General features: G+C 41.9%; 1 protein-coding gene and 1 long non-coding RNA gene across 8 annotated transcripts in view; one reads left to right on the top strand and one right to left on the bottom strand.

Moving 5' to 3' along the window:
• The window catches only part of TIAM2 (TIAM Rac1 associated GEF 2), a 488,869-nt gene that overhangs the window by 279,868 nt on the left and 181,301 nt on the right, over positions 1-27,700 (bottom strand). Inside the window, exon 1 of one of the 6 annotated variants that reach the window (XM_056567051.1) lies at positions 18,652-18,670. The exons of the other annotated variants lie outside the window; for them this stretch is intronic. The gene's annotated coding sequence lies outside the window, so the exon portion shown is untranslated. Of the gene's footprint in view, positions 1-18,651; positions 18,671-27,700 lie in introns of those variants that run through there. 6 annotated transcript variants of the gene reach the window in all.
• On the top strand, positions 79-27,700 carry LOC130362489 (uncharacterized). Of its 2 annotated transcripts, none has more exons than XR_008891444.1 (3): positions 79-115; positions 1,063-1,159; positions 27,358-27,700. It is a non-coding gene; the product is annotated as an uncharacterized LOC130362489 (long non-coding RNA). The 2 variants fall into 2 exon arrangements; XR_008891445.1 differs by lacking the exon at positions 1,063-1,159 and adding an exon at positions 18,361-18,406 and having other exon boundaries at positions 96-115.

The following is a 27,700-nucleotide window of genomic DNA, read 5'->3' as shown; positions in this document are numbered from 1 at the left end:
GGTGGCAGCTATGACCCGCACTCAGCTCCTGAGCACGTGTCATAGAAGGGGAGTGGGACACTGTCATCCACAAGAGGTTAAAGGCTGAAGGTAGATGTGATTCTCAAGCCTACTGGTAGGTGGTGTAGTTTGCGCCTAAAAAAGTACCTTTGCACACAAAAAAGCGGCTTTTGACAATAGTCGCAAATGATAAATACGTGACCATTGCATGGTCAAAAAGAAAAAGTTCTACGGGTAGGCAAAAAGAGTGAAACTGTCAATATCAAAAGGCAAATAAAAGTCTCTAAATATGCTGCTTGCGCCTGAACTGCGCCTCAACATAGACAAAAAAAATGCTCTAAAAGCAACAATAAATCTCCCTCAATGTTCCCAACACACCTCCAAGACGATCCCAAATACACCTCTAAAGAAGCTGAGGGTAAAGGTGATGGACTGGCCAAGTATGTCTCCAGACTTAAACTCTATTGAGCATCTGTCGGGCATTCTCAAATGGAAGGTTGGGGAGCGCAAGGTTTCTAACATCCATTAGTTCTGTGATGTCATCATGGGGGAGTGGAAGAGAACTCCAGTGGCAACGTGTGAAGCTCTGGTAAACTCCATGCCCAAAAGGCTTAAAGGGGTACAACCGCCATGCCCCCTTCCATAGACTTGCATAGAAGGGGTGGAGCCTGACATCATGAGGGGGCGGGGCTATGACATCACAAGCTCCCGGCGCTGGCTCCATTGTTCGGAACAGTTTGTTCCAAACAATGAGCAGCGGATTACCCCTTTAAGGCAGTAATGGAAAATAATGGTGGCCACAAAAAATATTGTCAGTTCCACTTAGGGGTGTACCCACCTTTGTTGCCAAGGTTTAGACTTTAATGGCTGTATGTTGAGTTATATTAACAGGACATAACATAACTGCTATACAGGCTTTTCACATGAAAAGATAACACATTTACAAAAATGTGATGGGTATACTCACTTATGGACATAGTGTATAAAAACAGAAGCTTGATGTGGTGAATGAATTGAAAATTTTTTTATATTCATTGTTACACAAAATTTCTAATTTTGCAGAATACTGTCCAAACCAGAAATGAGTGACATTAACAGTAACTGAAGTTCTGCTTCAAAACCGAGATTGGTACACAAGCATCTAGTCATGACTAATGCTGTAAGTATGACTGTGAGAGTGGAGATCCAGAGAGAGGAGAAGCAACTCGTGTCCACATGGAGATACCGTATATACTCGAGTATAAGCCGAGTTTTTCAGCACGATTTTTCGTGCTGAAAACACCCCCCTCGGCTTATACTCGAGTGAACTCTCCACCCGCAGTGGTCTTCAACCTGCGGACCTCCAGAGGTTTCAAAACTACAACTCCCAGCAAGCCCGGGCAGCCATCGGCTGTCCGGGCTTGCTGGGAGTTGTAGTTTTGAAACCTCCGGAGGTCCGCAGGTTGAAGACCACTGCGGCCTTCGACATCATCCAGCCCCCTCTCACCCCCTTTAGTTCTGAGTACTCACCTCTGCTCGGCGCTGGTCCGGTCCTGCAGGGCTGTCCGGTGGGGAGGTCGTCCGGTGGGATAGTGGTTCCGGGCTGCTATCTTCACCGGGGAGGCCTCTTCTAAGCGCTTCGGGCCCGGCCTCAGAATAGTCACGTTGCCTTGACAACGACGCAGAGGTGCGTTCATTGCCAACGTACTTCTGCGTCGTTGTCAAGACAACGCCTCTATTCCGGGCCGGAAGCGCGGAGAAGAGGCGCCCCCGGTGAAGATAGCAGCCCGGAACCACTATCCCACCGGACGACCTCCTCACCGGACAGCTCTGCAGGACCGGACCAGCGCCGAGCGGAGGTGAGTACTCAGAACTAAAGGGGGTGAGAGGGGGCTGGATGATGTTGAAGGCCGCAGTGGTCTTCAACCTGCGGACCTCCGGAGGTTTCAAAACTACAACTCCCAGGAAGCCCGGACAGCCGATGGCTGCCCGGGCTTGCTGGGAGTTGTAGTTTTGAAACCTCTGGAGGTCCGCAGGTTGAAGACCACTGAGGGCGGATGATGAGAAGAGGATGATGAAGGGGGGGTGTAGGATGATGCCAAGAGGATGATGAAGGGGGGGGGGATGATGAAGGGGGGGGTGTGGGATGATGACAAGGGGATGATGAAGGGGGGTGGGGATGATGACAAGGGGATGATGAAGGGGGGATGTGTGGGATGATGACAAGGGGATGATGAAGGGGGATGTGTGGGATGATGACAAGGGGATGATGAAGGGGGGATGTGTGGGATGATGACAAGGGGATGATGACAGGTGATGATGATGAGGATCTGGATGATGACAGGCGGTGATGATGATGAAGATGTTAATGACGGGTCTGGATGATGACACGAGGGGATGATGTATTTCCCACCCTAGGCTTATACTCGAGTCAATAACTTTTCCTGGGATTTTGGGTTGAAATTAGGGGGTCTCGGCTTATACTCGGGTCGGCTTATACTCGAGTATATACGGTAGATGGTTGGTTCTCAAGCACAAAGGCTACAAGTGAATAAATCTAAAAAGCCTGCAGCTGCTAAACGGCCATAGAGAAGTTGTCACTTAGCTTTTTGCTGCCCCTCTCTATTATAGGGAAAGGGTGTGGGGGCAAGTAGTGCCAGGCACATATATCTCTGGTAAATGGGGTGAAATAGTATTAACCAAAAAACACAGGTACCCCATTTTTTATATTTGTTACGGAATCCTGTTGCTCTATACATGTCTGTTAGAAAAAGAGCAACAGGACCCTGTAGCAAATATTATAATTTGGGTACCTGCGTTTTCTGGTTAATTTTCTTTTCTGATCACATATATGGACATTTTTCAACGGGTTTAGTCAGGTTTTCTTTACTATAATTGTCGCAAAATTGTCGCAACTGCGACTACGCGATTTTTCGTGCGACATTTTGAAAGCGAGAAAAGCAAGTTTTCCAAAAATTAACTACGTAGTAATAATTTTAAAATGCACTACGGGTAGTCAGGTATTTATTAACTGCGACAGTCACAACTGCGCAAAAAAAAGTCGCAACAGGGTTAAAAATTGACTAAATTTACTCCAGCTCAAACATGGAGCAGAAAAAGCTACTACCAAAGTAAAAAAGGAAAAATTGCTTACGTGAAAGAAAATTATCAACAGGCTGAAACCAGTTGATAAATAAGTCACACATAAGCAAAAAAAAAGTAAGGAAAAAATTACTTAAAAAAAGAATACATAAGCAAACATTGATAAATGTCCCTCAATGAAATTCTATAGAAAATACAAATTAGCAATATATATTGACATTTATCAACGGGTTTAGTCAGGTTTTCTTTACTATAATTGTCGCAAAATTGTCGCAACTGCGACTACGCGATTTTTCGTGCGACATTTTGACTGGAAAGCGAGAAAAGCAAGTTTTCCAAAAATTAACTACGTAGTAATATTTTTAAAATGGACTACGGGTAGTCAGGTATTTATTAACTGCGACAGTCGCAACTGCGCAAAAAAAAGGGTTAAAAATTGACTAAATTTACTCCAGCTCAAACATGGAGCAGAAAAAGCTACTACCAAAGTAAAAAAGGAAAAATTGCTTACGTGAAAGAAAATTATCAACAGGCTGAAAGCAGTTGATAAATAAGTCACACATAAGCAAAAAAAAAGTAAGGAAAAAATTACTAAAAAAAAAAAATACATAAGCAAACATTGATAAATGTCCCTCATAGTGATTAAATAGAGTGACCTAAGGTAACACAAACATATATGTAGACCTTTAATTAATAATTCCATCTATATGGATAGTCTCCATATAGGATATAGCAGGGATGTGAAAATCATATTGCCCGACGCCAGGGACATGCAGTTCCGGGCATTGGGCAGGTGAATTTTTCAGGCCTTTAGCCCTACTTGGGGCAATCCACTGTAGAGGTAGCCGGAGGGCTTACCTCTTGTTCCCTTGTGTCCGTGGCTCTGTCATTGATCGAGTCCGACTGGAGAAGGCTTTATCAATAAAGTGCAGAGCACACAGATCAATGGAGTTCAATAGTACTGCATTGATCTGTATGAGGAATCTAATGATTCCTCCTAAAAGTCCCCTAAGTGTCAAAAAAAGTTTAATGAAAGTTTAAGACACACAATTAACCCCTTCAATATTAAAAGTTCAAATCACCCCTTTTTCCTATATGAAAAAAACATGCAAACATAAAACATATATGGTATTGTGCGTATGTGCGTAATTGTCCGAACTATTAAAATATGCCATAATATATCCTGTACGGTAAAATACGTAAATGTAAAAAAATGTACCAAACCCCAGAATTGCAATTTTTTAAATACAACCCAGAGATAAAGAAAAAAGTGATTGCACCCCTTAACGACCATGGACGTATATTTCCGTCCGTGGTCGGCTCCCATTATGTGAAGCACGCTCAGGAGCTGAGCACACTTCATACCTGGTGGGTCCCACAATGAGCAACCAGGACTCACAGCTAATACCAGACATCGCCAATCGGGCTGATGTCCAGTATTAACCCTTTAGACGCCGCAATTAACGGGAGAAAACAGTTGCTAGTTAGCTCAGCGGGCTGTTCGGGACCGCCATAGTGAAATTGCGGCATCCCGAACAGCTGAGAGGACAGTGGGAGGCTACTTACTTGTCTCCTCACCGTTCGATCGGTGATCTATTGCTAGAGAGGCAAAGCACTGATAAAACTGATCTATGCTATGCTATGGCATATCATTGATCAGTGTGTGCAATCTAAGAATTGCATGTAATGGTCCCCTATGGAGACTAAAGAAAAGTGTAAAAAAAATGTTTTTTTAATGTTCAGAAATGTGATTTAATCTCTTCAGTAATAAAAGTTTGAATCACCCCCCTTTTCCCATTTAAAAAAAATATATACGTAAAAATAAATAAAAGTAAACATATATGGTACTGACGCGTGCGTAAATGTCCACACAATAAAAATATAATGTTAATTAAACCTCACGATCAATGGAGTACACATAAGAAAATTCACAAGTCCAAAATTGTGTTTTTTGGTCTCTTTGTTTACTCTAAAAAACATTTATAAAAAGCGATCAAAGTCCCTTCAAAACAAAAATTGTATCGATATAAACTTCAGATCACGACGCAAAAAATTAGCTGTCATACATCCCAGTATATGGAAAAATAAAAAAGTTATAGAGGTCAGAAGATGACAATTTTACACATACTCATTTTAGTGCATGTAAGTTTTTAAGAAGTAAAATAAAATAAAACCTATATTAGTTAGGTATCTTTGTAACCGTATGGACCTACAAAATAAAGATATGGTGTCATTGTTACCAAAAAGTGCACTGCGTAGAATTGGAAGCCCCCAAAATTTACAAAATGGTGGGGGGTTTTTCAATTTTACACCACAAATATTTTTTTTCTGGTTTCGCTGGAAATTTTGTGGTGAAACGATTAACTCCTTGGGGACGGAGCCCATTATAACCCTAAGGACGGGAGCATTTTTTGTCACTTTAAGCATTAATAACTCTGGGATGCTTTTATTTTTCATTCTGATTCCAAGGCTGTTTTTTTGTGACATATTCTACCTTATGTTAGTGGTAAATTTTTGTCGAAACTTGCATCATTTCTTGGTGAAAAATTCGAAAATTTGATGAAAAAATTTTAAATATAGCATTTTTCTAACTTTGAAGCTCTCTGCTTGTAAGGAAAACAGACATTCTAAATAAATTATATATTGATTCACAAATACAATATGTCTACTTTATATTTTCATCATAAAGTTGACATGTTTTTACTTTCGGAAGACATCAGAGGGCTTCAAAGTTCAGCAGCAATTTTCCAATTTTTCAAAAAATTTTCAAAATCTGAATTTTTCAGGGACCAGTTCAGTTTGGATGGAAGGGCCTTCATATTAGAAATACCCCACAAATTACCCCATTATAAAAACTGCACCCCTCAATGTATTCAAATTGACATTACGAAAGTTTGTTAACCCTTTAGGTTAGGTTAGGTTAACCCTTTAGGAATAGCAGCAAAGTGAAGGAGAAAATTAAAAATCTTAATTTTTTACACTCGCATGTTCTTGTAGACCCAGTTTTTGAATTTTTACAAGGGGTAATAGGAGAAAAAGCCCCCCCAAAATTTGCAACCCAATTTCTCTCGAGTAAGGAAATACCTCATATGTGTATGTGAAGTGTTCGGCGGGCACAGTAGAAGGCTCAGAAGGGAAGGAGTGACAATGGGATTTTGGAGAGTGAATTTTTCTGAAATGGTTTTTGAGGGGCATGTCCCATTTAGGAAGCCCCTATGGTGCCAGAACAGCAAAAAACAAAACCCACATGGCATACCATTTTGGAGACTACACCCCTCAAGGCATGTAACAAGGGGTCCAGTGACACCCCACAGGTGTTTGACGACTTTTTGTTAAAGTCGGATGTGTAAATGAAAAAAAAAATTTTTTCACTGAAGTGCAGTTTTTCCCCCCAAATTTACCATTTTTACAAAGGGTAATGGGAGAAAAATCCCCCCAAAATTTATAACGCATATGTGGCCCTAAACTGTTGCCTTGAAATACGACAGGGCTCTGAAGTTAGAGAGCGCCATGCGCATTTGAGGCCTAAATAAGGAATTTGCAATAGAGGCAGACCCGGTTACCTACAGTAAACTCTTACAGCAGTGTTTCCCAAACAGGGTGCCTCCAGCTGTTGCAAGACTCCCAGCCTGCCAGGACAGTTTATGGCTGTCCGGCAATACTGGGAGTTGTGTTTTTGCAACAGCAGGAGGCTCCGTTTAGGAAACACTGCTGTATGAGACGTTTTTGATTTTTATTGGGGGGGACGTGTAAGGGGGTGTATATGTAGTGTTTTACTTTTTATTATTTGTTAGTGTAGTGTAGTGTTTTTAGGGTACATTCACACAGGCGTAGGTTCACAGTAAGTTTTCCGCTGGGAGTTTGAGCTGCGGCGGAAAATTTGCCGCAGCTCAAACTTGTAGAAGGAAACCCACTGTAGACCCGCCCGTGTGAATGTATCCTGTACATTCACATGGGGGGGGGGGGGGGGTGCCATACCTTCAGCTGTGGCACAATGACAACTCCCAGAATGCACTGAAAGACCGTACATGCTGGGAGTTGTAGTTTTACAACAGCTGTAGGCACACTGGTGGGGAATCACTGAGTTAGAAAACAGACTCTAGCTCAGTGATTCCAACCCATGTGCCTCCAGCTGTTGCAAAACTACAACTCCTAGCATGTACGGTCTGTCAGTGCATTCTGGGAGTTGTAGTTTTGCAACAGCTGGAGGCACATGGGTTGGAATCACTGAGTTAGGAAACAGACTCTAGCTCAGTGTTTCCCAACCAGTGTGCCTACAGCTGTTGCACAACTACAATTCCCAGCATGGCCAGACAGTCAGGGATGCTGGGCGTGTAGTTCTGCAATATCTGGCCCTTCAGATGTTGCAGAATTACAACTCCCAGCATGCCTGGACAGTCTGGGCATGCTAGGAGTTGTAGTTATGCAACAACTGGGGAAGAACAGTTTGGAGACTGCTAAGTAGTGGTGTCCAAACTGTAGCCCTCCAGATGTTGCAAAACTACAACTCCAAGCATGCCCAGACTGTCCAGGCATGCTGGGAGTTGTAGTTCTGCAACATATGTAGGGACAGATATTGCAGAACTACATGCCCAGCATCCCTGACTGTCTGGCCATGCTCGGAGTTGTAGTTTTGCAACATCTGGTGGGCTAGTTTGGAGACCACCGTATAGTGGTCTCCAAACTGCGCCACTTCAGATGTTGCAAAACTACAACTCCCAGCATGCACAGACAATCAGTACATGCTGAAAGTTGCAGTTTTGAAACATCTGGAGGACCACAGTTTAGATACGACTACACAGTGGTCTCCAAACTGTGACCCTCCAGATGTTGCAAAACTACAACTCCCAGCATGCCCAGACAGCCTTTGGCTGTGTGGACATGCTGGGAGTTCTAGTTTTGCAACTTTTAGAAGGCCACAGAGAAGATCACTTACCGCGATCTTCGCTGCAGCCTTCTCCGCTGCCCTTTCCGGCCGCTCCTCCTGCGTCAATGCCGCCACCGCTGGTTCAGGACGCCTCCCCTGGTCCGGGTAAGCCGGGCCATGCTCCCCCCTCGCCGCACGTGTTCCGCCCGCTCTACCCCATACTTCAATCGGTGGGCTGAGCGGGGGAAACAAACTCTAACCCCCCCGCCCCCCACCTGCCATTGGTGGTTAGCCTGACCGACCAATGGCAGGGGATAGGAAGGGGTAGCAACACTGCCACCTCGCTCCTATCCTTTAGGATGGTCGGAGCTGTATCTGACATCTCCGATCATTCTTATTTTCTGAGTGATCGGGTCACCAGTGACCCGATTGGCCCGGATTGCGGGCAAATCGCTGGTCTGAATTGACCAACAATTTGCCGCAATCGCTGACATGGGGGGGTCTCTGGACCCCCCTAGGCATTGCCACGGGATACCTGCTGATAGATATCAGCAGTCATCCCGGTCCGATCACCGCCCGGCGAGAGGCGGTGATCGGAAATGCCTTAAGTGACGGGACGTCACCAAGGAGTTAAGGTCATTACAAAGTATAACGTTTTAGTCCCTTGGGCAAGTAGTTTTTTATTTATTTATTTCCACACCCCTGTATAACATTGCTGTTATCACTTGGCTGTTTTTTTAACTGTTTGTTGTGAATTCCTATAAACAAAAAAAGCCAATAATTTAAACAATAAATAATATAATTTATCAATGGATAACACCAATATACTTCATATACAATAATACCCTGAGCCATAGAAGACCTAAAGTATATCCATATTATTTGTTTAGCAAGACAGCTAGCACTGATTCCTTCCTGCTCAAATTCTATCAATTTATACAGTATATGTTACAGTGAGAATCATTATGTTACAGCAGGAGCAAGCTAACAACTCATGGGGCCCCCAGGCACCACCCACCCATGTGTAAGCCAGGCATATATATATAGATGCCCCACCCACATACAATATAATGATTAGGATACCATTACATGTAGTGTTGTGCTGTGTGCTTTAAACCAATAAAACACTTCTAGAAAACGACATGTAAAAATTTGAGTGCCTAGAAAAGGCATTTGCACGTATAACAGTGGAAAAGGCATGGACTTGTTCTCTTTTCTTTTTCTTTTTCCATTTTGCTTAGACCACGATGACAACTTCTTCCAGTCATGACTCTTCAGCAGAATTGCTACACTAAATATTTTTACAGCACTCTCAGAATCTCTATACAAACACCCCTGTAGTGCTCCTAATGGCAATAATGCCCCATAAGGTAGACCCCCCCACTGAGTAGGCATATAGGCAAAGCTAGCATTATTGGTTCCTTTACACCAATAATTCCTTAAATTAGGTAGCTCTTTCCCCTCCCCTTAATAATGTCCCCTTTGAACAATTTTCCCTACATTAGGTAAGTACAGCCCCTCCCCTGATTTTTCCAAAATCTCAGACACCCCACCCCTATTATTTTTATAGGTAGAAAGGGCCTCATTATGTAGAAAAGCTGTAGGAGGGACAGTGATGCATCTGACAGAAGTGGTAGCAAGAGGGCTAGTGAGGCATCTGACAGAAAAGTAGCAGGGGGGACAGTGAGGAATCTGACAGGGGGGGGGGCAGTAGGGGCAGTGAGCCATCTGACAGGAGGGAGTAGCAGGAGGGTCAGTAAGGCATCTGATAGGAGGAGTAGCAAGAGGGACAGTGATACAACTAATAGGAGGGGTAGTAGGAGAAATGGTAAGGCATCTGACAGAAGGGATAGCAGGAGGGACAGTGAGGCATCTGACAGAAGAAGAAGCAGGAGGGAGAGTGAGAAATCTGACAGAAGGGGTAGCCCTTTTTTTGCAAGGTCTAGCAGGCAAAAACAATAAGCTATGGATACTGATGTAAACTCTTAGGGGGGCATTTATCAAGCCTCCCCTTGTGCGAAGCCTCACTGGATTTATATAGTGTGTCCATGCTAAAGGTTGATGAGATTTCAATAGCAATTTAGACAGGTTTGCCAGCCTAAACTGCCATAAATCTGGTGGGCATGCCCTTTAACCTTAAACCACACCCCTTCCTGCTAGATCATGACACTTTTGCAAGCCGCAGCAAAAACTGCAAATAGTCCCACAACATCTGCAGCAAGCACATACATTTCGCAATTATTTGCTGTTTTGCCAGGTGTCAAAATAATCACAAATGATAAATTTCTCCCTTCAACGTTCAATCAACGTTGCATACTTACCATCCACACTCATGTTCCCAACACCTTTTAGTCTAATTTAGACACTGTGCATTATTTGGTGCACTTCTCACATCAGTATTAGAGGATTGTATATAAAGCACTAATGTGCTAATGATATGCAAATCACCTGAAGTCACACAGCCTTAAAGATACTTTAGCACTTAAAACATTTAATAAATAAAACCAGAGCAGCCTAACTCATGGACATATATATGCTTAGCCTCACCCATCTTTCCCCTATTTTTTAATGTCCCAAGGCTATAACCCTTTCCCTTGGCCTATTTTATTCACACTTTCTCAATTTTCAGAATAGGCTGGACACATGTATAAACATATGAGGCTCGCCAGCTGTTCAGATGTGTGGGTTATTGAAGTCAAATATAAATAAAAGGCTCAGCCTTTTGTAAGGTTTTGTAAGGGCCCTGCTTTTAGAAATTCATCCTGTCAAGAACACCGAGACACAATACACACTATTCCTTTAGTAGACAAAGGATGTCTCAAGCTGAAAGGTTACACTGGGACCAACCTGAAGATTTATTCTTTGTACTATGCTAGCACTAGGGCATAATACCTGATCTTACTTACACAGAAAGTCAGCCACACCATTATTGTATGCTCACAATTACATAGCGTACATGTTGAGCTTGCTATTAGGCTGGGATTACATATGTCTGACAATCAGGCATGGGAATGGATGGGAACACCAAATGCAACAAGCTGGATCCTTTGTATTCAACGTTCCATTCATTGCCCTATAGGCTTAAATGAGGTATGACACCAGACCTATGGACCATCCAGCATATTTGCCATCTAGTGAGGGTTTCACGTGCAATGTTTTTTGATCCAGTGGCTGCCCCCTGGGTGGCAAATTCGAGTAATGTGGTAAATCTCAATTTCACTGTAGAGGTGCACAGGAGGCCAGGGATATCCATTCTACTCAACAGTGGAGTTCCCAATAGTGGGACCCCCAGTGACCAGACATGTGTCACTTATCCTGTGCATAAGTAATAAATGTCTAGTGTGGCACAAGCTTTTAAACTTTAACCTGTAATTTTTTTTATCAATGACGCCATGTCTTCTGTCAGAAGTTGAAAACTGACAGCAGGAGATACGCCTGGAGAGCAGACGGTCTGGTTGCCTAGGCAGCCCTACAACACCAGAAGCCTCTCCTACAAAGGAACGTTGTATGGCATGAGAGGGTGCTGAATGAAACAAGGAGTTTCTTTTTAGTGATCATACATTTTTGGTGAACTGGTTGCTTCAAATTTGTAGCTTTAAAACAATACTGAAAAGATTGTGGTTGTTAGGCAGTGTTCTGTCAACCAACCTGTCATATATGCCAGAGAATAAGAAAACAAAATAGCTAAAAATACTCAGTCTAAAACTTGAATCAAAATACTACATTGTAGTTAGTAACTAAGGACAAGATGAAGCACCCCATACAGAAGAAAGCATGACCGACTTTTTTCACTACACCATTACTAATAAGACAGGTTTGCCACATCCGTAGAAACTGCTGGATGAGTCAATGAGAGCAGGACGTGCCCTGAAAATGTGATACATTCTGACCAGAAGCAAATTTCCAACATCTAAAGAAAAACATGAGCTCTGCTTCCGGATATTTGCACATGTGGTGGCCAGTCAGTCAGGAGAACATTAGTAACCGTTTTCTTTTGGTCTATCCTAGCAACAAGACCCATCAGTGTTTAACACATCACCAAGTAGTGCCCAAAAATGAAACTTTAGGAATTTTACTATGAAGAACTAAGGCTGTTTTCACACTATAAATTTCATCCGTTAAAAGATCCATTATAAACGTCTATTAAACGTTTGTTACAAAATCCCATTAAAGTCTATGGGATTTTTTGATTATCCGTTATGACCCGTTATAGTCCGTCATGTGAGGGAAGAATTAACGGAACATTCACAAATTTTTCTTCCGTCACAAGAAACGGATAAATTAACGGCGGTTATTTTTAACATTGAAGTCTATGGCAAACGGATGAGCCTTTATATCATCCGTTTGTACATGGTTTATAATATCCGTTATTACATCTGAGCATGCTCAGAAGAGGTGACATCAGCAGACTTCTGCAGTGCTGAGGGACTACTACTACTCCCATCATGGAACAGACTTGTTTCCATGATGGGAGTAGTAATTCCCTGGCTGCGGGAGTCTGCAGACAGCTGGGGAGGCTACATTAGTGTTTGTACTACTACTCCCATCCTGGAACAGAGTCTGTTCCCTGATGGGGGTTGTAGTACAGGGGCTGAGGGATTGATCGCACCTAGTTTCACTTCTGAGACCCGATGCGATACAAAGTTATTTTTTTTTAAGTTTAATTTTTTAATCCCCCGCAGGTAGCCCTGGATGGCCGGTACTGAGGAGCCATTCAGGGCTCTCAGCGGGAGATTAAAAAATTAACATTGTGAGTAGCAGGGGGGCATATCTATATTAAAAGCGCTGTGGGGGGCAAGATATATAGTGCTGCAGGGAGGCAGACATATAGCCTATATATCTAGCCCCCCCCAGCGCATTTATAGTATGCCCCTTGCAGCGCATTAATAAAGATATGTCCCCCGCCAGCGCATTTATACATAATACACCTCCGCAGCGCATGTATAATGTACCCTCTGCAGCACATGTATAATATACCCTCGCAGCGCATCTATATACATATGCCACTGCAGCGCTATATGTGAAAAGCATTCTAGAAGCAGCATCTTCTAGAATGTTTTTCATTCATAGCGCTGCAGGGGCATATGGTTATAGAAGCACTGGAGGGCAGACATATAGCGTTAACTGCCCCCCCCCCCCAGCGCATCTATATACATATGCCGCCGCAGAGCTATGAATGAAAAGTATTTCTATCAGCAGCATCGAGTCGGACGATGCTGCTGCTAGAATGCTTTTCACATATAGCACTGCGTGGCATATGTATATAAATCCACTGCGCTGCGAGGGTATGTTATACATGCATTGCGGAGGGTACATTATGCATGCATTGCGGAAGGTACATTATACATGCGCTGTGGAGGATATATATTTATTAATGCGCCGGCAGGGGGTATATATTTATTAATGCGCCGGCGGGGGTATATTTATAAACGCGCCGGGGAGAGGGTATATTTATAAATGTGCCGGCGGGGGGTATATATGTATTAGTGCGCCGGCGGGGGGGATATATATTTATTAATGCGCCGGAGGGGGGTAAATATTTACAAATGCGCCAGCAGGGGTCATATCTTTATTAATGCGCTGCAGGGGGCATATTATCAATGCGCTGGGGGGGGCTAGATATATAGGCTATATGTCTACCCCTGGCAGCGCTATATATCTTGCCCCCCCCCCAAGCTTTTAAGATAGATATGGCCCCCTGCTACTCACAATGTTCATTTTTAAATCTCCCGCTGAGAGCCTTGAATGGCTCCTCAGTTCAGGCCATTCAGGGCTCCCAGCGGGGATTCAACAATGAAAGTTAAAACACACGATACATCGCAGGGTTGCGGAGCTTGCCGCCTGCTCCCCTGCTTAATAACTTCGGATCGAATCAGGTCTCAGAAGTGAAACCCAGTGCGATCAATCCCTCAGCCCCTGTACTATAACCCCCATCATGGAACAGACTCTGTTCCATGATGGGGGTAGTAGTACAAACACTAATGTAGCCTCCCCAGCTGTCTGCAGACTCCCGCAGCCAGGGAATTACTACCCCCATCATGGAAAGAAGTCTGTTCCATGATGGGAGTAGTAGTAGTCCCGGCTGTGGGAGTCTGTAGGCAGAGGTGTTACGGCGATATATGAAGGATAATAACTTAATATCTTAACAGATGAATATTTATTCAGCCGTTAGCACCCGTTATTTCATCTGTTATTATACATCTGTTTTTACAAAGAAAACGGATGTTTAACCCCTTAAGGACACTGTGCTTTTCAGTTTGTGCATTTTTGTTTTTTCCTCCTTACCTTTTAAAAATCATAACCCTTTAAATTTTCCACCTAAAAATGCATATTATGGCTTATTTTTTATCGGTACCATTTTTGTTTTGATCAGACTTTTTGATCGCTTTTTATTCATTTTTTAATGGTATAAAAATTGACCAAAAATATGCTATTTTTGACTTTGCAATTTTTTTTTTTACGTGTACGCCATTGACCATGCGGTTTAATTAATGATATATTTTTATAGTTCGGACACTTACGCACGCGGCGATACCACATATGTTTAACCCCTTAAGGACACTGTGTTTTTCAGTTTTTGCATTTTTGTTTTTTCCTCCTTACCTTTTAAAAATCATAACCCTTTCAATTTTCCACCTAAAAATGCATATTATGGCTTATTTTTTGCGCCACCAATTCTACTTTGCAGTCATTTTACCCAAAAATCCACGGCAAAACGGAAAAAAAAATCATTATGCGACAAAATTTAAGAAACAATGCCATGTTGTAACTTTTGGGGACTTCTGTTTCTATGCAGTTAATTTTTCGGTAAAAATGACACCTTATCTTTATTCTGTAGGTCCATACGATTAAAATGATACTCTATTTATATAGGCTTGATTTTGTCGTACTTCTGGAAAAAATCATAACTACATGCAGGAAAATGTATACGTTTAAAAATGTCCTCTTCTGACCCCTATAACTTTTTTATTTTTCCGCGTGCAGGGTGGTTTGAGGGCTCATTTTTTGTGCCGTGTTTTTATCGGTACCATTTTTGTTCTGAACGTACTTTTTGATCGATTTTTATTCATTTTTTAATGGTATAAAAAGTGACCAAAAATATGCTATTTTGGACTTTGGAATTTTTTTACTTGTACGCCATTTACCATGCGGTTTAATTAATTATATATTTTTATAGTTCGGACATTTGCGCACACGGCGATACCACATATGTTTATTTTTATATACACTGGGTTTTTGTTATGAGAAAAGGGGGGTGATTCAAACTTTTGTTAGAGAAGGGGTTAAATCACATTTATTAAAGGGGTACTCCGCCCCTAGACATGTTATCTCCTATCCAAAGGATAGGGGATTAGACAGTGGTTCTTAACCTTGTTGGAGGTACTGAACCCCACCAGTTTCATATGCGCATTCACCAAACCCCTCTTAATTGGAAAAATAAAATATGATTTTTTCAAATTCAAAACATAGGAGGTATATATTTAAGTATATATTTATACATAGGTGCACAAAATGAACAAAACCATTAAAGAACAAAACCATTAAGAACAAAGAACAAAACCATGAAAACATGATTTTCAAACAAAAACATAATGAATATTTACATTACATGCAGTGTTCCCCCACACATTAGGCCCTAATGCAGGGGTCCTCAAACTTTTTAAACAGGGGGCCAGTTCACGGTCCCTCAGACCATTGGAGGGCCGGACTATAGTTAAAAAAAAAAAACTATGAACAAATTCCTATGCAAACTTATATATCTTATTAGTGGACTACCCACATTAGGTTGGCAGTATAGTTCCCCCACATTAGGTTGGCAGTATAGATCCCCCACATTAGGTTGTAGTTCCCCCACATTAGGTTGGCAGTATAGTTCCCCCACATTAGGCTGGCACGATAGTCCCCCCCCCCCCCCCACATTAGGTTGGCAGTATCAGTCCCCCCACATTAGATTGGCAGAAGTTTCCCCCTTTGGATAGGGGATAAGATGTCTAGGGGTGGAGTACCCCTTTAACAAATTTTTTTCACTTTTTTTGCAGTGTTATGGCCCCCATAGGGTGCTATAAAACTGCACACACTGATCTTTTACACTGATCACTGGCATGTATTAACATGCCATTGGTCAGTGTTATCGGCGCTTGACTGCTCCTGCCTGGATCTCAGGCACGGAGCAGTCATTCGCCGATCGGACACTGAGGAGGCAGGTAGGGATCCTCCTGGTGTCCTGTAAGCTGTTCGGGACGGCAGTCCTGAACAGCCTTACTGAGCTGCCGGGATACTTTCACTTCAGACGCGGCGGTCAACTTTCATCGCCACGTCTGAAGGGTTAAAGGGGTACTCTGGTGAAAAACTTTTTTTTTTTTTTTAAATCAACTGGTGCCAGAAAGTTAAACAGTTTTGTAAATTACTTCTATTAAAAAATCTTAACCCTTCCTGTACTTATTAGCTGCTGAATACTACAGTGGAAATTCTTTTCCGTTTGAAACACAGAGCTGTCTGCTGACATCATGAGCACGGTGCTCTCTGCTGACATCTCTGTCCATTTTAGGAACTGTCCAGAGTAAAAGGAAATTCCCATAGCAAACATTTGCTGTTCTGGACAGTTCCTAAAATGGACAGAGATGTCAGCAGAGAGCACTGTGCTCATGATGTCAGCAGACAGCTCTGTGTTTCAAAAAGAATTTCCGCTGTAGTATTCAGCAGCTAATAAGTACAGGAAGGATTAAGATTTTTTTAATAGAAGTAATTTACAAATCTGTTTAACTTTCTGGCACCAGTTGATTTAAAACCAGTTGATTTAAAAAGAAAAAAGTTTTTCACCGGAGTACCCCTTTAATACAGGGTATCACCACGATCGGTGATGTCCTGTATTAGCTGCGGGTCCTGGGACCAACCAGATATGATGCGAGGTCACCATGTGACCCAACGTTACATCACAGGAGCCGGCGCAGGACTTAAATATACGTCCTGCGTCGTTAAGGGGTTAATAACGGATGAATACTCATAGTGTGAAAGGCGCCTAAGAGTGGGAAAGTCACTAGGTCCAGAGATGTGAAATGCAATTTATACAGCATTATACTTGCCATTAGGCAGAGGGAGCGGTAGAACTTAAATGAAAAAAAAACTATGAATACATTTTATATAAAGCTGCTGCCATGCTTTTTCTCTCTGAATCCCCTTGGGTCAGATCTACTGCAATATTTAGCTGAGAATTTGCCTCCACAGCATGACCATTATGTTGTGGATTTGTGATTAGTTTCACCACGTTCTGTGCATAGAGGTAAGAACCATGGTGAATCTGCAACAAAATCTGCATGCACCTAATAGGTTTTTGCTGCTCATTTGTGACAGATCTGCATGAAAAAATTCTGATTCATGTGGAATCACCTTAAGGGTAGGTTAACACTGCAGAATTCCAGCAGAATTCTGTGAGCGGAATTCCATGAGTGGAATTCCACGCAGTGAACATTGCCACCAGTGTGAATGGGTCTTCCGCAAGACCCATTCACACTGAGAAATTTCAGCCATGGAAATTTGTCCGCACAGAGAATGAACATGTTCATTCTTTGTGCAGAATTCCGCGAGCACTTCATAACAGTCAATGGTGATGGTGCAGTGCCGAGCGGTCCTACCGCCGAAGTATCTTTGGCGGTGGCCGCCAGACGGAATCTCCGCTTGCAGAATTCTGCGAGTGGAGATTCCGCAGTGTGAACATACTCTTAGGCTAGGTTCCCACTGTGGAATCTCCTGGCAGAAAATTTCCGCCCGGAGATTCCGAGTGCGGCCAGCGCCAACTGAATCAGTTGGCGCTAGGACCGTCGGACACTGCAGTCTCCAATAGACTGCGATGTGTTCCGTGAGTATCTCTGCCGGAAGAATGAGCAACGCCATTCTTCAGACGGAAATTTTTAAGCGGATTTTCCATTCACAAATTCCACTTTACAAATACCAAAGTGTGAATTTGTGAACAGAAACCCATTCACAATACTATACATTTTAGTGGAATTTCTGCCTGCAATTTCAAAGCGGAATTCCGTTGTGTGAACCTAGTCTTATAGGTTATATTCAGTCCGAGTTCCTACGGTAGCATGAGCTATAACTATGGAACATATATATATATATATATATATATATATATATATATATATATTTACATAACATAAAAAGTAGAAATATATATACATAAATAAATACTATACATAATACAAATACAGTAAAAAAAATTATATTTTTTTTTACAAAAAAAGTTGCATATGAATGACAAAACATGTTCACACAGTAGAGACATTTGGGGGGGGGGGGGGTACAGCCTGTTACTGACAACTCCTGATCACAAGAATCATAGTTTTAGTATACATCTCAATTATCACAATCAGGGTCTACTCTAATATTATTTATTTTCTTATCTCAAGGCAAGTGCAATGACAAAGGACAATACACCAAGATCTGACAAAAAGGGTAAGGGAACCACTATTTTACACATCAGTACATTTGTGCACCAACCCCCTAGCAATTAGAAGCCAGGAGCTACTGTTCAGCAGGAACAGAGCGCATTGCACTGTACTACAAGCAGCTTGGTTGTAACATGATTAAACAAAGGGTTAAACAACTGTATGATCTGCAGAACAAACTATTCTAAAAAGAGGTCTAGAGTGGCGTCAGTGAAGACAAAGCTAAAAACAAAAAGTGTCTGTTCCACATACCTATTATACTGCAGTCGTCTGTAACTCAGGGGGCAGCAATGCTAGGAGTCTTCAGTTGAAGCCAGTTCTAAGAGGCTGAGCTTGTGTCGCTTTACAGCAAAGTACATGCTACTCACACATTCAAGTGTGGAAACCTAAAAAGAGAACATAGTCTGCCGAGGAGATATTTCTGTCTGCTAACTACACCCCTCATCGTGCTCATATTTTTCCACTGGTGGAACAGTATCATGCAGACCTAAGCAAAAGCAGTTTTTCCACAAAGCACTTGAAGTGATTAGCCTGGATGGCCTGGCACACAATCTGGGAGTCACCAGGGAATACTCCAATGACTGAGCGTGTTGTTTGACCCTGCATTCCAAAATTACCATGAGGCTGCTGGAGGAAAGCGACTACTGTACGGAATCCTCTGAATGAACGGTCGCCTGCTTTCAGATCTATTTAAGAAGTTATAAAGCCTAACACAAGAACTGTGTCCTGGTATCAATCCACAGGATATTTGGCAACAAGACACTTATTCTGCGCTGGCCTAGGAACAGGGCTGTCTTTAAGACACCTCCTCTAGGAACTCTGAAAGGGAAGAGGGCCCAACTAACCAATGAAAACAGATACAGAGCAGAATTTTTAGAAACAGAACGTTGGATTAAAAAAATCTGACGCTATTTTAAGGTTCTGTTATATATTGCCACAGATAATATCCCTTTTAAATAGCGTAAAGTAGGAAATGGCTGATTTCACATCTGAGCACTGACATGTGGCTGATATTTAGCGATTATCAATGGGACAGACATAAAAGCCTCAGCATGGAGCCCCCCCACAGAGCCATAATTGCACGTCTCCCCAGCAGTGGTGAATTGCTAATACGGAAGGCTGGGTCTCTAAATAAAATATTCTAGGACCTGACTATGAAAGGGCAGTAGGGACCTTTGTAAAGTAATAGTGGATTGTCAGTCATACAGATTAAGCTTTAACACTTAACCCAGTGTTTCCCAACCAGGGTGCCTCCAGCTGTTGCAAAACTACAACTCCCAGGATGCCCGGACAGCCAAAGGCATGCTGGAGATGTAGTTTTGCAACAGCTGGAGGCACCCTGGTTGGGAAAAACTGTATTAACCCATGGTCATACTGATTAACCATCTAACTGAAAGGCACATATGCTCCTATGATATATGGATAAAGAAATTACATAGGTGTACCTCTCATTCAGAGAAAACATGGTTACTTAGATATTTATAAATGTATTCCAGATTAATGTTTAATAGGAAACTATGAAGTAAAAAATGCAGCCCAATCTCCAGACAGTATATTATAGAGCAGGAGGAGCTGAACAGATTGTTATATAGCTTTGTAAGAAAACTTCCAGCATAACTTTATGTATTTATTCATGTAAATCTCTACTCATTGTGGACTAAACAGTCAAGGGCTCTCTATTTGCACACTTATACACAAATAGTTGTCAATCACGGAGTAGAACGGCCTACTTGACTACTTAGAATGAGAAGAGATTTACATGAATAAATGGCAGATTATACTGGAACTTTTCCCTGCTCAGCTCCTCTTGCTCTCTGCCATGCTGCTTGCACATAGGAGGGCATTTGTAAATGTGACAGGTTCTCTTTAACAAAAGATTTATATAGAATGTCCACATTTGTAATACATCTGTATGTTGGAAGTGGTCTTAGGCTGGGTTCACATATATCAATTGTCCGGCATAGTTTCCCTCCGGCGTGCACCAGAGGGAAACTGATGCTAGAACTGATCCCATTTATTTGAATGGGACAGGTCACAATCATCTAGCGTCCCAATTTTGATGCCAGACGGTTGAACATGGTGGATAGAACCAGACAGGGGAGCACAGCTTGCTGCGTTCCCCTGTCCGGTGCTAGAAACAATGGACGCCGGATGCCATACAGCTGATCACAACTGATGCACGTTGTCATCAGTTGCGTCGAGGTTTTAGGCCGAGTTCACCTTTGCCGGATGCCGGACATATGTGAACCCAGCCTTACAGAGTTGCACTCATACAGTATAACAATCACTCAAACCATTCTTAGATTCTGAGATGTATGTTCTAAAGTTTCAAAAATAAAATCTGTAACAAAGCTTCTCAATTATTATGTGTCACTAATAGTACTGGTTGCTTCATATAGACCAGAGGGACCTTTTAAGGTTCATTCCTAGCCGTAGACTAAGGAACAGTAAGGCTATGTTTCCACTTGGTTTTTTTTCTGGCAGTTTTTGGATATCTGCCACTGTAGTTTTTGAGCCAAAGCCAGAAGTGTATTCAAAAGGAATAGGACATATAAAGGAAGAACTTATACTTCTCCTTCCTTATGGATCCACTTCTGACTTTGGCTCAAAAACTGCAGTGGCAGTATTCCAAAAACTGCCAGAAAAAAAAACAAGTGGAAACTTAGCCTAAGCCCAGAGAAAAATCAACATAAACACATGTCTTAAAGGGGTACTCCGGTGGAAAACTATTTCTTTTTAAATCAACTGGTGCCAGAAAGTTAAAAAGATTTGTAAATTACTTTTATTAAAAAATCTTAATCCTTCCAGTACTTATTAGCTGCTGAATACTACAGAGGAAGTTATTTTCTTTTCTTTGCACACTGTCCAGAGTAGAAGAAAATCCCCATAGCAAACATATGCTACTCTGGTCAGTTCCTAAAATGGACAGAGATGTCAGCAGAGAGCACTGTGCTCGTAATTTAGCAAAGAGCACTGTGTTTCAAAAAGAAAATAATTTCCTCTGTAGTATTCGGCAGCTAATAAGTACTGGAAGGATTAAGATTTTTTAATAGAAGTACCCCTTTAATACATGCCGGAAGTCATGTCAGTGTCAAGTGTGTCTCATGTGTCTTAGATTTAAACATATTACATAAGTTTGTTTAAAGAACGTAGGAAATAGTTAGAAGTGATATAATTTTATAGTAATGAATCTTAATGTACAGCAATTCGGGATATAGGAAATTCTTAATTATGTAAGTCCCTTATAATGTATTATCATATGCGGTATAATGTAATTAGGCAAGGACCTTCTGTGAATATCACAGGTATGTAGGCCAGCCAACACTTGTTGCCATCGTACCGTGAAGAAGAGCTTTACCTGTCCATAGACATTTCCGATATCACCATGAGCTGTGAAAGTGCAGGATAAATAAGTAGAATTAAAGAAAACCTCTGGCAGTGACACAAAATGTCTCCTGTCAGCCCCCACAAATCCATATTAAGATCAAGATATAACCTTTAAACATAAAAACTGCATAATTTAGAATGAAGTATGATGTTACAATATTCAACTGTTGTTTATTTATATGGAACAGGAAAATCCCTTTAAATTCCTATTCCTCATATCTGAATCTCAATTCACGTAAACAATTTCCTTTGTTTTTCTTTCATTTGAAAATGTTGGAATTTACAAATAAAAAGACCCCTAATAAAAGATAAATCAAACAACTGTACTGGTAAAATATTTATAGGACCCACATCAAATATTCATCATGATAGGTGGCACATCTGAGAGTTATATACAGTTGTCACATCATTACTAGCAGATTAAAATCAGAGAGCACCAGTACTATTATGAAATGCAATTGATGGGAGTCCCTGGGGGCCCGGGAACTTCAAGTTACACATCTGGGGCCAACCCGTAGCTCTTCATCTATTGCAAAACTACAACTCCCATCAAGCCCTGAAAGGCTTAAGCATACAGGACATATGGAATACACTTTTTGTATGCATTATTTATTATGGAAACTGGAATAATATCTTCATGCAACACAAGAGGCTCCTCTATTAAGAACCTCAACCACCTGAATTTAGGAAATCTTAGTTTACAGAACAGTTAATACGTTACATTAAAATGGATAGGTGTTTTTTGAGCCAGGAAGACCTAGTATGAGTGTCAGCTTCCATTTGAAACCTTGACTCTTTAAAGGAATACTGTGGTGCCGTACAACTTATGCTCTATCCAAAGGACAGGGCATAAGTGTCTGGGGTCCGGCTGCTAGGACCCACCCACGATCTCCTATGCCGCATCCCAGCTTTCCCCAGGAATGGAGCCCGCTGACTCCCGCTCAAAGTGGCAGCCGACATGCCGACTCCATATGTCTATGGGAGAGCCGGAGACACAGCGTTCGGGTATCCCTGGTTCTCCCATAGAGATACATGGAGGGGGCGTGTAGACCTCTGCTTCGTGCAGAGGTCGACAAGCTCCTTTTCTGGGGAGAGCCGAGATGACCTGCAGCCGACTGCTGGGACCCCCCGCGATTAGACACTTATCCCCTATTCTTTGGATAGGTGAAAAGTTTTACGGCACCATGGTACTCTTTTAAGATAATTGTTTATTGCACAATGCATTACACAGATGTCAGAATAAAGAAAGCTAAATGGATGAACTACAGGTCCTCTTGTAACAGGAAGGCTCTTGTCCAGTACATGTGGCTGCACAGGTGCTGAACATTCTAACCTGTGAATCTGGCATGCAGTAAATAAAGGTTAAGTCCATTGTATAGCTAAAAAACCTTTCTAAAATTTTCTATAACAGCCCTAATAAACACCCATTAAACAAACAATTTTTCTTAAGGCGGCAATATTCCCATTGGTAGGAGAAGCTACTAAGTTTCTATTGTCCTGGCCAACAAAAAAGGGAAGTGTTTAGCTCTCACTGCCTGCACCTGCTAAAAACCAGAGGACTTCACAAGGCATGCTTTCAACTATAGTACCACATTTAAAGAGCTAAAATACAGTTCTACTAGGGCACATCATTCAAACATAGGGCTCAATAATAGTTGCAACATAAAGGTATGGATGAAAATTGATGCACATTACAGAATTAATATTATAATTTTTTTACAATTTATTGCTTTTTGCCTCTGTATGTATTAATATTTATTATGTATTGTGTTCTGAGTCATCTGTTTTCATCCATGATTGTTAAGTTTTTATTTATTTTATTATTTAATTAAATGATTGACTATTTTATGCTGGTTTGTAATGTTACAGAAATATCTGCCTTTAACCCCTTAAGGACCAGGCCATTTTACACCTTAAGGACCAGAGCATTTTTTGCAATTCTGAACACTGTCACTTTAAACATTAATAACTCTGGAATGCTTTTAGTTATCATTCTGATTCTGAGTTTGTTTTTTTGTTTTTTTCGTGACATATTCTACTTTAACATCGTGGTACATTTTTATGGTAACTTTCATCTTTTCTTGGTGAAAGATCCCCAAATTTGATGAAAACAATGAAAATTTAGCATTTTTCTAACTTTGAAGCTCTCTGCTTGTAAGGAAAATGGATATTCCAATTAATTTTTTTTTTGGTTCACATATACAATATGTTTACTTTATGTTTGCATCATAAAATGTATGAATTTTTACTTTTGGAGGACATCAGAGGGCTTCAGCAGCAATTTTAAAATTTTTCACAAAATTTTCAAACTCACTATTTTTCAGTGACCAGTTCAGGTTTGAAGTGGATTTGAAGGGTCTTCATATTAGAAATACCCCACAAATGACCCCATTATAAAAACTGCACCCCCCAAAGTATTCAAAATGACATTCAGTAAGTGTATTAACCCTTTAGGTGTTTCACAGGAATAGCAGCAAATTTGTAGCACAATTTCTCCTGAGTACGGCGGGGGTTCACAGTAGTTTCTCGCTGGCAGTTTGAGCTGCGGCAGAAAATTTGCCGCAGCTCAAACTTGCAGCCGGATACTTACTGTAAACCTCCGCCCATGTGAGTGTACCCTGTACATTCACATTGGGGGGGGGGGGGGGGGGGGAGAAACATCCAGCTGTTGCAAAACTACAACTCCCAGCATGTACGGTCTATCAGTGCATGCTGGGAGGTGTAGTTTTGCAACAGCTGGAGGCACACTGGTTGTGAAACACCGAGTTTGGTAACAAATTCAGTGTTTTGCAACCAGTGTGCCTTCAGCTGTTGCAAAAGCTACAACCCCCAGCATGTACAGACAGTGGAAGGGCATGCTGGGACTTGTAGTTATGCAACAGCTGGAGGCATACTACTTTGGCTGGGGATTGTAGTTATGCAACAGCTGGAGACACACTAGTTTGCTACTTAACTCAGTGTTTCCCAACCAGTGTGCCTCCAGCTGTTGCAAAACTACAACTCTCAGCAGTCACCGACAGCCAACGGGCATGCTGGGAGTTGTAGTTATGCAACCAGCAGATACACCACTACAACCCCCAGCATGCACTTTAGCTGATTGTGCAAGCTGGGAGTTGTAGTTATACAACAGCTGAATGTACACTTTTCCGTAGAAAAAATGTGCCTCCAGCTGTTGCAAAACTATAAGTCCCAGCATGCTCATAAGGGAATGCTGGGAGTTGTGGTGGTCTGCCTCCTGCTGTTGCATAACTACAGCTCCCAGCATGCCCTTTTTGCATGCTGGGAGCTGTTGCTAAGCAACAGCAGGAGGCTGTCACTCACGTCCAACTGCTGATCCACGCCGCCGCCGCTGCAGGTCAGTCCCTCGCCGCCGCTCCTGGGGCCCTGATCCCAACAGGGACGCCGGGGATCGGGGTCTCCAGCTGCCGGGGTCCTCTTCCCGCACCCGATCACATCCTCCGGAAGAGGGGCGGAACGGGTTGCAGGAGTGACACCCGCAGCAGGTGTCCTGATTCGTCGGCCGGTAAACCGGCCGACAAATCAGGGCGATCGTGAGGTGGCACCAGTGCCACCTTACCCCTGCTGGCAATGGCTGTTCGGGGCTGTCAGAGACGGCCCCCATCAGCCAGTAATTGCGGGTCACCGGGTCACTGGAGACCCGATTGACCCGGAATCCGACGCAGATCGCTGGGCTGAATTGTTCAGCGATCTGCGGGGTCATCATGAACCCACTGGGCGATATGCCGTGATGCCTGCTGATCGATATCAGCAGGGCACCGGCTCCGCTCCAGCTGGCTGCGGGGGGCCGGGAATGGACAGGACGTACTCCTACGTCCTCGGTCCTTAAGGACTCGGAAACGGGGGGGTAGGAGTACGTCCATTGTCCTTAAGGGGTTAAACACTATGCAATATTTCATTCTTTTCACTGACTTTTATAGGTTAAAACAGTACCCATACAGATTGTTTTTAATTATGTTGCATATTAAGAAAATGCCATCTGTATAAAAAACTGAAACATGATTAAAACCAATAACCCACATTGGCAATGTTTGTTTGTTTTTCTCAAAGAAAGAAAACAGAATTAATACAGATCGATTATATGCAAGAGTGAATGTGCCCGTATGCAATGTGACAAACATGGTAGTTTGTATTTTTCTGCTTCAAAATGGGATGTAGTGCAGCTGACTATACTGTACATAGCTTCTTTAAAACTGTATTTGGTCTCCACCTTCAATAATCATGCAAGGTCATGGGCACAATATGAACAAAAGTTTTTTTAGAAAAGCAGTAGGAAATGCTCGCCTCCATTGTATACATTTACTTGAGAGGTGTATCAAAGCGTTGTTCCCACACATGTGATCCAGCAGGATACCTAACAAGTGTTTACGTGATATGTGATAGGCTTCTTCTCAAACTGGTTTGGCAGCTAGAAGCCGCCTCTTTGTTTAGCTTCTTATAGGAATGATGCTTTGGAACTTCAGCTGCTAAAAAGGTGATTTGCCTGCAGCAGAATGAACAACAAGGGAGATCCTAACATCTGCTGGGTTGTCTCTGTACCCCAACGCATTCTATGGATTGATGCACCATTGTGTAAGCTGTCAAGTCTCCAATAGCTTGAATTATGCATCAATTCTGCAGGGAGGTTTTCCACTCATTAGGAACAATGTAAAAGAACACACAGTGTTCAATGTCTAAGCAATACTTCTAAGTGACCAGACACATATCTCACGCTTCCTCTATTCACTTACAACACACACTCACAGACAAAACATAGATAGTGTGCAACTCTTCACTGTAAAATAACTGATGAATGTTTTGGCCAAGGGAAACCAATATGTCAATTAGGTCCAGTTACAACTAGTTGTAGAATAATTTTCAATATCAGGATACCTGTCATTTGTCTGAAAGCCCCTCTAGAGACGCTAGAACATCATTCACCAGCATCTAACCACACACAAAGCGAATATGGAATATGGTAAAGGTCTGTAATACAGACCTGAAATAAGGTTATGTTATTAAAATTACATCAGTATGTCGCTACCCTCATTTATTATTGTGATTATGTCCCTGTAACACTTTATAAAACGATTTATATAAGATATACAGTATTAAAGTAATAAATCATACACCAACTATTGTGTATTATGCTGTTTCGTAGTAACAATGGTCTATTAAGATGCAGTCACTGCAGTCACATTGACTTAAAAAGCTAGAAAGCAACATGAAAACATGAAAACTTCATACATTATCTATAGGACTATTACTACTCTATTAGTACAATGTTCAGGGTAACCTACCAACTATTATACTTGGCTGTGATATGACTGCCTCCATGTGGCAAAAATATACTGAAAACCTGTTTCTATTACCTTACACTATTTTACAATCCACAGTTGTACATCTCTTCAAATTAGTTAAAAACACACTATTTTAGGAATACAACAACAAATCTAAAAAAGGAATTCTATGACCAACGATCAAGCTATGTAGTAACCACATAAAATATAATAATGAAAAACACAACTTAACTACATCACTGTAACAATCATTTATCCTTGCTTTTTCCATCAGGATCTATTTACTTACATTGAACACGTGCTGGAAAAGGATCGCATTATCAATAAGAACACTGTTTCGGAGACTTCTCTGAATATTTGTGCTTGTGGAACATAACTCCACCGCAGGCAGGCAGAAAAAGGAAACCCTGAGTGAAAGGAGTCGTGGTAATGAATCAGAGTGTAAAGGAAGGAATTGCTTGTGTGTATAGAGCTCTCAATGCTCTCCTGCAATGGGTGTGGGAGTCTGGATTACTTGGCTCAACAATCGATATAAGCTAAGAATTGTGGAAGGTGAAGCTTGTTCTTTCTATACATTATTTTCCACTACTTGCTGCCTACACCCATTAGTCAGTTTC

The sequence above is a fragment of the Hyla sarda genome, chromosome 3, assembly GCF_029499605.1.
Source record: "Hyla sarda isolate aHylSar1 chromosome 3, aHylSar1.hap1, whole genome shotgun sequence".
In the NCBI taxonomy this organism is placed as follows: Eukaryota; Metazoa; Chordata; class Amphibia; order Anura; family Hylidae; genus Hyla; species Hyla sarda.
This window is presented reverse-complemented; position numbering and strand designations above follow the sequence as displayed.